We start from the raw sequence: 10,294 nt of genomic DNA on the forward strand, positions 1-10,294 counted from the left end.
CGATTTTGTCGGCCCGCCCCCCCCCATAGCTAGCAATCCAAAACAGTCCAGTGGAGCCTGAGTGGTGGGTGTTGCCTTCTGACACACTTCTGGTGATGTCAGGGGGTGTGGCATATGCAAATAGGTTATGCTAATGAGTTATGCTAATGAGCTCCTGCACCTCTTTTTCTATTAAATTTATTTATTTATTTTATTCAATTTATACCCCGCCCTCCCCGCAATGACCCCATACCCAGCTAATCTTTTCTCAGTAACTGTTTGACCTTCCTTAAGCTAATGTTTAATTATGGGATGTGCAGGTAATCGATTTTGGATCCATACCTGGGCATACCCAACTCAAATCGAAGAACTAATGCAGGTTCTTCTGAATGTCAGATGGCAACAGCAGACAGTGTTTTTATTCTCCTATCGGTTTCGAAATCTGAATCACTTTACTCTGTTTTCCAGTGAATCTGAAGCTTGTTGAAGCCTGTTGAAGCCTGTGGCTGTTTCGTTCAAGTAAAGTATGGCCTTAGTTCCTGGTCTCTTCCTTTTCCCCAGTCCTCCTTTCCACAGATCCTTGATTCTCAGTCCACCGGCTAATCTGCATCTGCCCTTTAGCTACCTAGCCTCTGCCAACCCATCAGAAAAGATCATGTTGATGAAGAAGAAGAAGAGGAGGAGGAGGAGATTATATTTGTACCCCGCCCTTTACTACCCCAAGTAGTCTCAGAGCAGTTTACAATCTCCTTTCCCTAACCCTCCCCACAACAGACACCTGGTGGGGCTGAGAGAGCTCTTTCGAGAACTGCTCCTGAGAGAACAGCTCTGAAAGAACTTGTAACTGACCCAAGGTCATACCAGCAGCTGCAAGTGTAGAAGTGGGGGATCAAACACGGTTCCCCCAGATTAGAGTCCGCGCTCCTAACCACGACACCAAACTGGGAATCAACTGAAGTCTTTTCTAGACTCAGCCTGTCCATAGGATCGCCAGCTCTAGTTTGGGAAATACCTGAGTAGGGTGAGGCTTAGAGAGGGGAGGGACTTCAATGGGGTATTATGCCCATAGAGACCGCCTTCCAAAGCAGCCATTTTCTCCAGGTGAGCTGATCTCTATTGCCTGGAGATCAGTTGTAATCCCAGGAGATCTCCAGCTGCCACCTGGAGGCTGGCATCCCTACCTCTCTCCTCCCCCAAACCCTTAAAAGGCATAAGAAATTGTAATTCTGTTGAACCTGATAATTCTCCTCTCCTACAGCAGCTGGAGGACAATTATTCACACATCTGCCTCATGCCAGCCGGAGTGCTGATGGAAACTCTGTTCCACCACACCGTTCTACCAACCAAGGTTTATAATTAATAAAATATAATGAAAGGTGCAAAGGTTCCATTCTCTCTAGAAATCACATTTACAGGTTGATTTATTCGGTTTGGCCGCCAAAGGTGTTTTGATCAAGACTAAAACTGGCGATTTCCACTTATTCCCCCTTCCTGATACAGACACCCCCTCCAATGCTCTCTCTAAGCTGTGGAGTCTTGTGAACAAAAATTCTACTTTGTGAGCTGTTGGCATTAAAGTGGTGAGCGAGCGAGTTGGCTACTGCCTCATTTAGTCAGCTCACAGTTTTTTAGCCTCCGGCTCACACGTTTGTCTTAGCTCAGGAAAGAGGGCTCCAGAGCAAACTGATTTATGCAGTAGCCAAATCGCTCCCTCACAACTTTAATGCCAGTAGCTCACAAAGTAGAATTTTTGCTCACAGGACTCCACAGCTGAGAGGGAGCATGGGTTGCCAGCAGGGGTCATTTCGTAGAAAAAGAGGTGCAGGAGTTCATTAGCATAACTCATTAGCACAACGTATTTGCATATGCCACACACCCTGACATCACTGGAAGTGTGTCAGAAGGCAACACCCACTGTTCAGGCTCCACTGGACTGATTTGGATCACTAGCTATTGGGGGGGAGGGAACATGCAGATCTGCCCTCACAGAGGAGGGAGAGCTTGTACCTGAATAAAACTTGGTCTTAAAGGTGCCACTGGACTGTTTTGGATTGCTAGTTATGGGGGTGTGTGCGCAGATCTGCCCTCACAGAGGAGGGAGAGCTTATACCTGAAGGCGGGCCGGGGGGGGGGCGGCTCTGTAACTTACCTGGCTGCTTCTTGCTCCTCGTGGCCCAACTGAGGGCTGCTGGGAGCAGGGGGTGGGGCTTGTTGCATGTGCCTACCCCCTGGGCTCCTTACTGCCGGAGCGCCGCTCCTGTGCACTCCTGCAGGAAATGACCCCTGGTTGCCAGCCTCTGGGTGGTAGTTGGAGAGCTCCAAGAATTACAATTGTTCTCTAGATGATAGAGATCAGTTCACCTGGAGAAAATGGCTGCTATGGATTGTGGACTCTGTGGCACTATGCTCCATCCCCTCCCCAAACCCTCCCTCCTCAGACTCCACCCCCAAAATCTCCAGGGATTTCCCAACCCAGAGCTGGCAACCCTATACCCACCCCCTTGATCACACTAATTGCTCTTTGTCATACCTTTTCCAGCTCTGTTTTTATTTATCTATTTAGAAAACGTCAATGCTACTCTCCAGGGAACTTCTATTATTATCATTCTATCCCCAAAAAAATTTTTTAACCATTTTATAATAAGAATGATAGCAATAATTATAATTCTCTAACTGAAATCACATTCCAGTACCATGACTTGGCCTGCATTACTTCCAAGCAGTGTTCCCTCTAAGCTCAGTGTGAGCTAGCTCACAGTTTTTTAGCCTCCGGCTCACACATTTTTGTCATAGCTCAGGAAGGAGGGCTTCCAATGCAAACTAATTTATGCAGTAGCCAAATCGCTCGCTCACAACTTTAATGCCAGGAGCTCACAAATGAGCAATTTTTGCTCACAAGAATCCACAGCTGAGAGGGAGTGTTGCTTCCAAGCCACAGTGACAGTTAGTGTTGCCAGCCTCCAGGTGGGGCCTGGTGTTCTCTCAGAATTACGACTCATCTCCAGACTACAAAAAACAGTGCCTCTGGAGAAAATGTCTGCTTCAGAGGGCAGCCTCTATAGTAGAACACCGTTTCTAGGTGAAATCCCTTCCCAAACTTCCTCCTCCTCCACAGGTGCAGCCGCCAAATCTCCAGGAATTCCCCAGGGTACAGTTGGCAACCCTCAGTGTGAGTGCCAAACCTTTTTCTGTCCACACACACAGAGATAAGTCTCTGTGGGTCCCAGTTCTGAAAACAAAAAGGGTTTTAAAATGCTGGAATTGGGGCGTCTAATCTGCCCAAGATGCGTGATGAATGGCAAAACTTTGGCGTCTTGTTTGTTAAAGCATTCCCTCGCCAGCAGCCTTATCTCTGCCCCGTAGTAGCTGCCCTAATATTCTTGTTCTGACCTTTGTCCTCTTGCTTGTATTACGTCCCCGAGGGGTCGTGTCGCTGAACAAAACAGGAAGAAATGACTGATTCTGCCCCAAATAAATATGCATAGACTCACCCTGACTGTTGGCAACCTTGGTTCCTTCAGGGCCAAGTGGGTTTTATCCGAAATGTTCCTTTGTAGCACTCGGGGTGCCTTTTCACCCTTTCCCTGAGATCTCTCTGCCCTGAACCCTCTTTCTACTATGTGGCAAAGTTTAAGCTCCAACTGAGCAAAAATAGCGTCAGGGACTGGAAATCCCTCCTCCTCTCCGATTCACCAATGGGGCGAAGACTGACAGCTGCCTGGGGAAAGAGGTACAGGTAGGCAGTTAAGACTCGGGCCAAACTGGGTAACCATTACCTAAATTGCTTCTGTCCCCCCCCCAGTCCTTTCTAATTTGAGGTGGACACTGAGCCCATGGGTGCAAAGTCCTGTCTTAGGCTGTGTCACCATGAACTTTTGCCTACTTTTCAAGAAAGGGGGAGGTGAGAAGAACTTCATGACCATAATAAATTGCATTATTAAACACTATTAAATATTAGCATTTCTACCCTAATGATCTCAAGAGAGGCTGTCTTGTTAAAGTCCAATGTTAGCAAAGCTCTCGGGTTGTGTCTCTAGCAATTCCCATTAGAAAAGATCCCAGACAGCAGGTGTTGGGAAAGTCCTTGCTCAGCCAGAGATAGACAATAATGAAAGGGAAGACAGATCAGTGATCAAACTCAATGTAAGGTAGCCTCTAATGTTTGGAAGCTTTGCTAGCAGGGCTACAGGTCAGTGACAGAGCATGTCTTGTGTTCAGGACTGATTCCCAGCATCTCAGATAGCAGGGCAGGGAAAGATCCCACTCTATCTGTGAGATCAAGTCAAGGCTGTCAGCAATGCTCCCTCTAAGCTGGGGAGTCTTGTGAGCAAAAATTCTACTTTGCGAGCTACTGGCATTAAAGTTGTGAGCAAGCGATTTGGCTACTGCATAAATAGTTTGCTCTGGAGCCACCCTTCCTGAGCTACGACAAAAATGTGTGAGCTGGAGGCTAAAAAACTGTGAGCTAGCTCACACTCACTCAGCTTAGAGAGAACACTGGCCAGTACCTGACTCAACAGGCCAATAGGCTGCCTTCTTATAAGACAAAAGTTGAAAACGGCCCACGCAAACTTGGAAACAAAAACCAAAATCCATGCAAGGCCCTTTATTAGGGCCAGTGTCTCCCATAATACTGGAACTCGGGGACAGCCAATGTTGATGGGGCAGGACAGAGACAAGAAAACACTTAATAAGTGATTAAGCTGGATTCCCTCCCGGTGGAGGTAGTAAGGGCCATAAACACAGAAGGCCTTACAAGGGAGTTAGATTCATGGAGGAGAGGTCCATCAAAGGTCCACACAGTAAGGGAACCACCATATTTGGAAGCAACAAACATCTGAATGAGGGTTGCCAGCCTCCAGGTGGTGGCTGGAGATCTCCTGCTATTACAACTGATCTCCAGGCAACAGGGATCAGTCCCCGTGGAGAAAATGGCCGCTTTGGAACGTGGACTCTGCGGCATTATACCACATTGAAGTCCCTCCCCTCTCCAAACCCCGCCCTCCTCAGGCTCCACCCCTAAGATCTCCAGGTATTTCCCAACCCATAGCTTGCACACCTAGTTTGAATACCAATGCTAGAAGACAACATCAGGAGAGGGCCTTGGCGCCTATGCCCTGTTTGTTGGCTGTCCAAGGCATTCGTTGTGAAAACAAGATGCTGGACTAGAGGAAGCACTGGTCTGATCCAGCAGAGTTCTTCTCGTGTTCTTATGTTCACTTCCTATCCACCTGGTCTCAAAGCCTCTTTTTAGGCCCACATGGCCTCCATCATACCTCCTCACTGTTCCTTCCTCTTCGTCATCCTTTCCAGAAGATGGTGTTGTTGTTTTTAAGGTCACCACCAGGGGTCATTCCCTGTGGGAGCGCGCAGGAGTGGAACTCCGGCAGTAAGGAGCCCAGGGGGCGGGCACATGCAACAAGCCCCACCCCCTGCTACCAGCAGCCCTCAGTTGGGCTACGAGGAGCAAGAAGCAGCCAGGTAAGTTGCAGAGCCCTCCCCCCCCAAACCACCATCAGGTAAGCCCTCCCTCCTCTGCGAGGACAGATCTCCCCGTTCTCCCCCCCCCCCAATAGCTAGCAATCCAAAACAGTCCAGTGGAGCCTGAGCAGTGGGTGTTGCCTTCTGACACACTTCCGGTGATGTCAGGGGTGTGTGACATATGCAAATAAGTTATGCTAATGAGCTCCTGCACCTCTTTTTCTATGAAATGACCCCTGGTCACCACCATCCACTTAGGGCCTGGGGTTCTCCTGGAATTACGACTGATCTCCAGACGATAGACGCCAGTTCCCCTGAAGGAAATGGCTGATTTGGAGGGTGGAATCTATGGCATTATACCCCACTGATACCCTTCTCCTCCCCAACCCTGCCCTTCCCACGCTCCAGCCCCCAAATCTCCAGGAATCTTCCAAGCTGGAGTTGGCAACCCTTGCGAGAACTTCTGTTCAGCCTTGGGGAAATGCATCCTATCATTTGAGAAGTCTGCTTGCTGCTCAATGACCGTGGGACTGTAATTATTATCGGAAGCATTGCATAAGCAGTGGCGCCAGTCACACTGCTGTGTTGCCCCTTGCACCCTAGCCCCGTCTCCTATACCTGCCACACCTGGATCACGAGCTGTTTTACTCACCTGTTCTTTGGGAGGGGCTTCCTTTCCCAGGGAGGGTTCTGTAACTGCCTCACCTTGAACTCTGGATCTTGGCCACTGAAGGATGGGGGAGAGAGTTGGTGAGGAAACCGGTGAGCTCCTCCTGTGCCACTCGGTCTCAGACAGAGGCAATCTTATCCTTTCTACCTCAGGAAAGAGCAATTGTAACAGTCATAGAGTTAAACCAGCATTGCTTACAAATTAACAAAACAGTAACCTAAATATTTGGGAAACCTAAGCCTGGGTTCTTCCAGAGGCTGGTCGTAAATTTTGTTTCTTTAGCTCTTAATGACACTTTGTCCTTAGCCTGGATTCATCTCTTGCCTTCTCTCCTTCCTTGAGACAAGTACAAGGGTGTCCGATTCCCCATGCATTCGAAATAAATCCACGTTTGAAGATCAAAGTTAAATTTATTATAAAGAGATGGTTATATCAGGAACACAAGAATTGTTAGGAATGACTACAGACCCCATAGGGGAACATAATAAAGGAACTTGAACCAGGTTGGGACCAATGAGTCCAATTCCCGCTGGCAGGAATGAAGATAAAACTAGTGCCCAATTCCTTGGGAACACAACGGTTCTACAATATAAACACAAGTTCAGTTCTCAGGCATGAGATACATAATAAGCAAAGCAACGCCATAACTCCATCCCACCTCCAGCTGGTTGACCTTGAGCAGTTCCGCAGAAGTAGCAAGCAAAAGAAAGTAAACACCTACACAGGGAGATACCGGGGGGATGGGTCGAGTACAATGTAACATGTAGAACAGAACACACCACCCTATGGCAGCTTGCTGACAAAGGGCTTAGCCTAAAGTGAATGGGGGAACTCAAGACCAGATCCAAAGGAGTGGTAATGCTTCTTAAACGTTGTCGGTATTTCCTCATTGTTTGGAAATGGCTCTGTCCAAGCACATATCAGGTCAAATGGCTCCAGAATAGGTGAGTGCCACCACCTGAAGGTACCTGGCGGATGTGTGTGTGTGTCCCCCCCTTTTGCCATCAAATCACAGCCGTTCAGAAATGGTTTGCTATTGCCTGCCTCTGTGTAGTGATCCTGGACTTCCTTGGTGGTCTCCCATCCAAGTTTTATCCAGGGCCAAACCTGCTGAGCTTCCGAGATCTGACGAGATCAGGCTGGCCTGGGCCATCGAGGTCACAGTAATTTTTTCAGTACTTTCTCACAAGTGTCACGAGTAGGGGAACAATTGACCTGTGAAGAACTTATTTATTCACCATTCTTATTTTGTAGGCCTCTGCTGGTATTGATCTAGTTGGACCTGCAGTGCATTATTGCTGTTTACACAGGCCCTTCCTGAGCTAAGACAAAAATGTGTGAGCCAAAGGCTAAAAAAACTGTGAGGTAGCTCACACTAACTCAGCTTAGCAGGAACACTAGTGCCATTTAAGGGAGTAGAACACCTATGGGATCTTGTGAGTTGCTTCCAGGATTTACTATTACATACCACCATTGTTATGTAAATTGTTTTTATGCTGATATTTATATCATAGAATCATAGCCTCATAGAATGTTAGTTAGAAGGGACCTTGCAGGTCATCTAGTCCAACCCCCTGCACTCTGCAGGAACAGAGCCGAAAGATGGCCCTACAACATACCCGAAAGATGGTAGTCCAGCCTCCGCTTGAAAACGTCCAGTGAAGGAGCACCCACCACCTCCCGAGGCAGACTGTCCCACTGCTCAACCACTCTGACAGGAAGTTCCTCCTGATATTTAGCCGGTAATGACTCCCTTGTAATTTCCACCCATTAGATCTTGTCTTGCAATCCAGGGCAAGAGAGAGTCGATCTGCTCCATTTTCTACATGACAACCCTTCAAATACATGAAGACTGCAATCAGTTGTTGTTGTTCAGTCGCACAGTCGAGTCCGACTGTTCGCGACCCCATGGACAAGATCCCGCCAGGCCCTCCTGTCTTCTGCCATCCTCTGAAGTTTGCTCAACTTCATGTTCGTTGCATTTATGACACTGTCTAACCATCTCATCCTTTGCCGTCCCCGTCTTCTTTGACCTTCAATCAGTTACTGCTATTTTATGTAAGCCACCCTGAGCCTGCCTTGGCGGGGAGGGCGGGATAAAAATCAAATGAATAAATAAAAATAAATAAATAAAGGAGCCACAAGTGGCATTGCCAGCGATGCGGTGGGAAACACCTGGAGATCTGAGGGGTGGAGCCTGGGGACAGTAGGGTTTAGGGAGGGAAGGGACATCATCAGGGTATAATGCCATATACAGTCCACCCTCCAAAGCAGCCATTTTTTCCAGGGGAACTGATCTTGATCATCTAGAGATCAATTCTAATAACAAGAGACCGCCAGGTGCCACCTGGAGGCTGGCAACCCGAGCCACAAGGGAGAAAGGTCAGAGTTGTTTGAGGCAGCAGGAAATCTTTGGAAAGGTGACAGGTGGATAGCAGTGAGGACAGATAGTCTGAGAAGCAAACAATACAGACAGGAGCGTATCAGGATATAATATGCATCCATTCCCCCAGTGGGATGTATATTGCTTTAGAGATGCCTTTCCAACAGGAAATATCAAGTGGTTTTAAACAAAGCCTTATCCAGCCACTGTTTTTGAATACAGCATCGTACAGTGCTAAATACATGTTAAATGGGGACAGGAGCTCATTCCACAAGAGATAGAGTTTTCATAACGTTAACATGGCTCTCTCTTTCACACACGCGTATGTGCACGATCAGCCAATCTATTTGCAAATCCAGTTCTGTCTCTTACAGGCTGACCACAAAGAGAAAAAAGCATGAAGGATTTGTTTTGTGTTTTTTTTGTGGTTCTTTCTATTTTTAAGCAACTGATCGGGCAATCCTAGACGAAGTTACATCTTTCTAAATCCACTGAAATCAGTGGTGGCTGAGAAAGATATAATTCTGTTTAGGATTGCACTGTGAGAGGTGTTCGGCTGCCATGGGGACGGGGTGCAATGTGAGAGCTTGGCAGATGGATGGAGAAGGGAGGAAGAGAAGGAACGGAACAGCACAGCGGGTGAGCTGCTTCCAAATGGCAGCTGAGGGGTGGAGAGGGAGAGTGGCATGAAAATCTGCCATTTTCCCCACAATGCCTTGTGATTCAGGAGGACCAGCGGCTACAGCAGATATCCAACACTTCTGGAGAACCCGTATTGAGTATTATTGGAAGCAGAAGGCAAGAAGAGCATAAAGGAAGGTCCATTGTCCTGTTGGTCAACTCTAGAGGTCATATTAACACACTGATTTTTACGGTCATGTCTTCCCCAAATCATTCCTGGGAATTTTTGCATAACAAAGGTGCTGAGAGTCACCTGTTAGAGAGCCAGTTTGGGGTAGTGGTTAGGAGCATGGACTCTAAACTGGGAAAGCCGGGTTTGATTCCCAACTCATCCACATGCAGCTGCTGTTGTGACCTTGGGTCAGTCATAAGTTCTCACAGAGCTGTTCCCTCAGGAGTAGTTCTCAGGAGAGCACTCCCAGCCCCACCTACCTCACAGGGTGTCTGTTTTGGGGAGGGAAGGGGAAAGGAGATGGTAAGCTGCTCTGAGACTCCTTCAGGTAATGAAGGGCAAGGTATAAATCCAATCTCCTCCTCCTCCTCCTCCTCTGTTAAGGGCTGTGTGACACTTCCACCAATTCCCAGGGTATCTGTGTGGAACCAGTCATAATTCTATATATGCCTTGTGTCAGTTTGGCTATCAGTCCTTGTTTGTTCAATCCCTGCTCCTACAAACACACAGACACAGAGAGAGGGATTGATATAAAATATCCAAAATTGCACCTGGTTATTTCTTTGATGTTTTTATTGCTTTCAGCTCCCCCCCTCTTAATTCCCTCCTTGCTAATGACAGTTTAACCCTAGTTTAATACCTAGAATGAAAGATATTTAGGCTGCGTCCAAAAGATATCTCCAAAGGCCATTTATTTATTTCATGTATACCCTTTCTTTCTTCCCCATGGGGACCCTAGCCAGTTTAGATCATTCTCCACCATTGTATCCCCACAACCACACTTTGAGGTAGATTGGACTGAGGGACTGGCTCGAGGTCATCCAACAAGCTTCCATTGCAGAGTGGGATTTCAAACTCGGGTCTCCTAGGCTGCACCACACACACGAAATAATCCACTTTCAATCTCTTCCACATTCTCGTTTTTGTC

The 10,294-nt window shown here is 47.5% G+C and overlaps 1 protein-coding gene across 1 annotated transcript in view; it reads right to left on the reverse strand.

Moving 5' to 3' along the window:
• Positions 1-3,547, reverse strand: part of CREB3L3 (cAMP responsive element binding protein 3-like 3) — a 38,702-nt gene extending 35,155 nt beyond the window's left edge. The window contains exon 1 of the mRNA XM_015420539.1: positions 3,471-3,547. The gene's annotated coding sequence lies outside the window, so the exon portion shown is untranslated. The remainder of the gene's footprint in view (positions 1-3,470) is intronic.
• Positions 3,548-10,294: the final 6,747 nt, after the last annotated feature.

This window comes from Gekko japonicus, unplaced genomic scaffold (genome assembly GCF_001447785.1).
Source record: "Gekko japonicus isolate JY-2015 unplaced genomic scaffold, Gekko_japonicus_V1.1 scaffold632, whole genome shotgun sequence".
NCBI classification, from domain to species: domain Eukaryota; kingdom Metazoa; phylum Chordata; class Lepidosauria; order Squamata; family Gekkonidae; genus Gekko; species Gekko japonicus.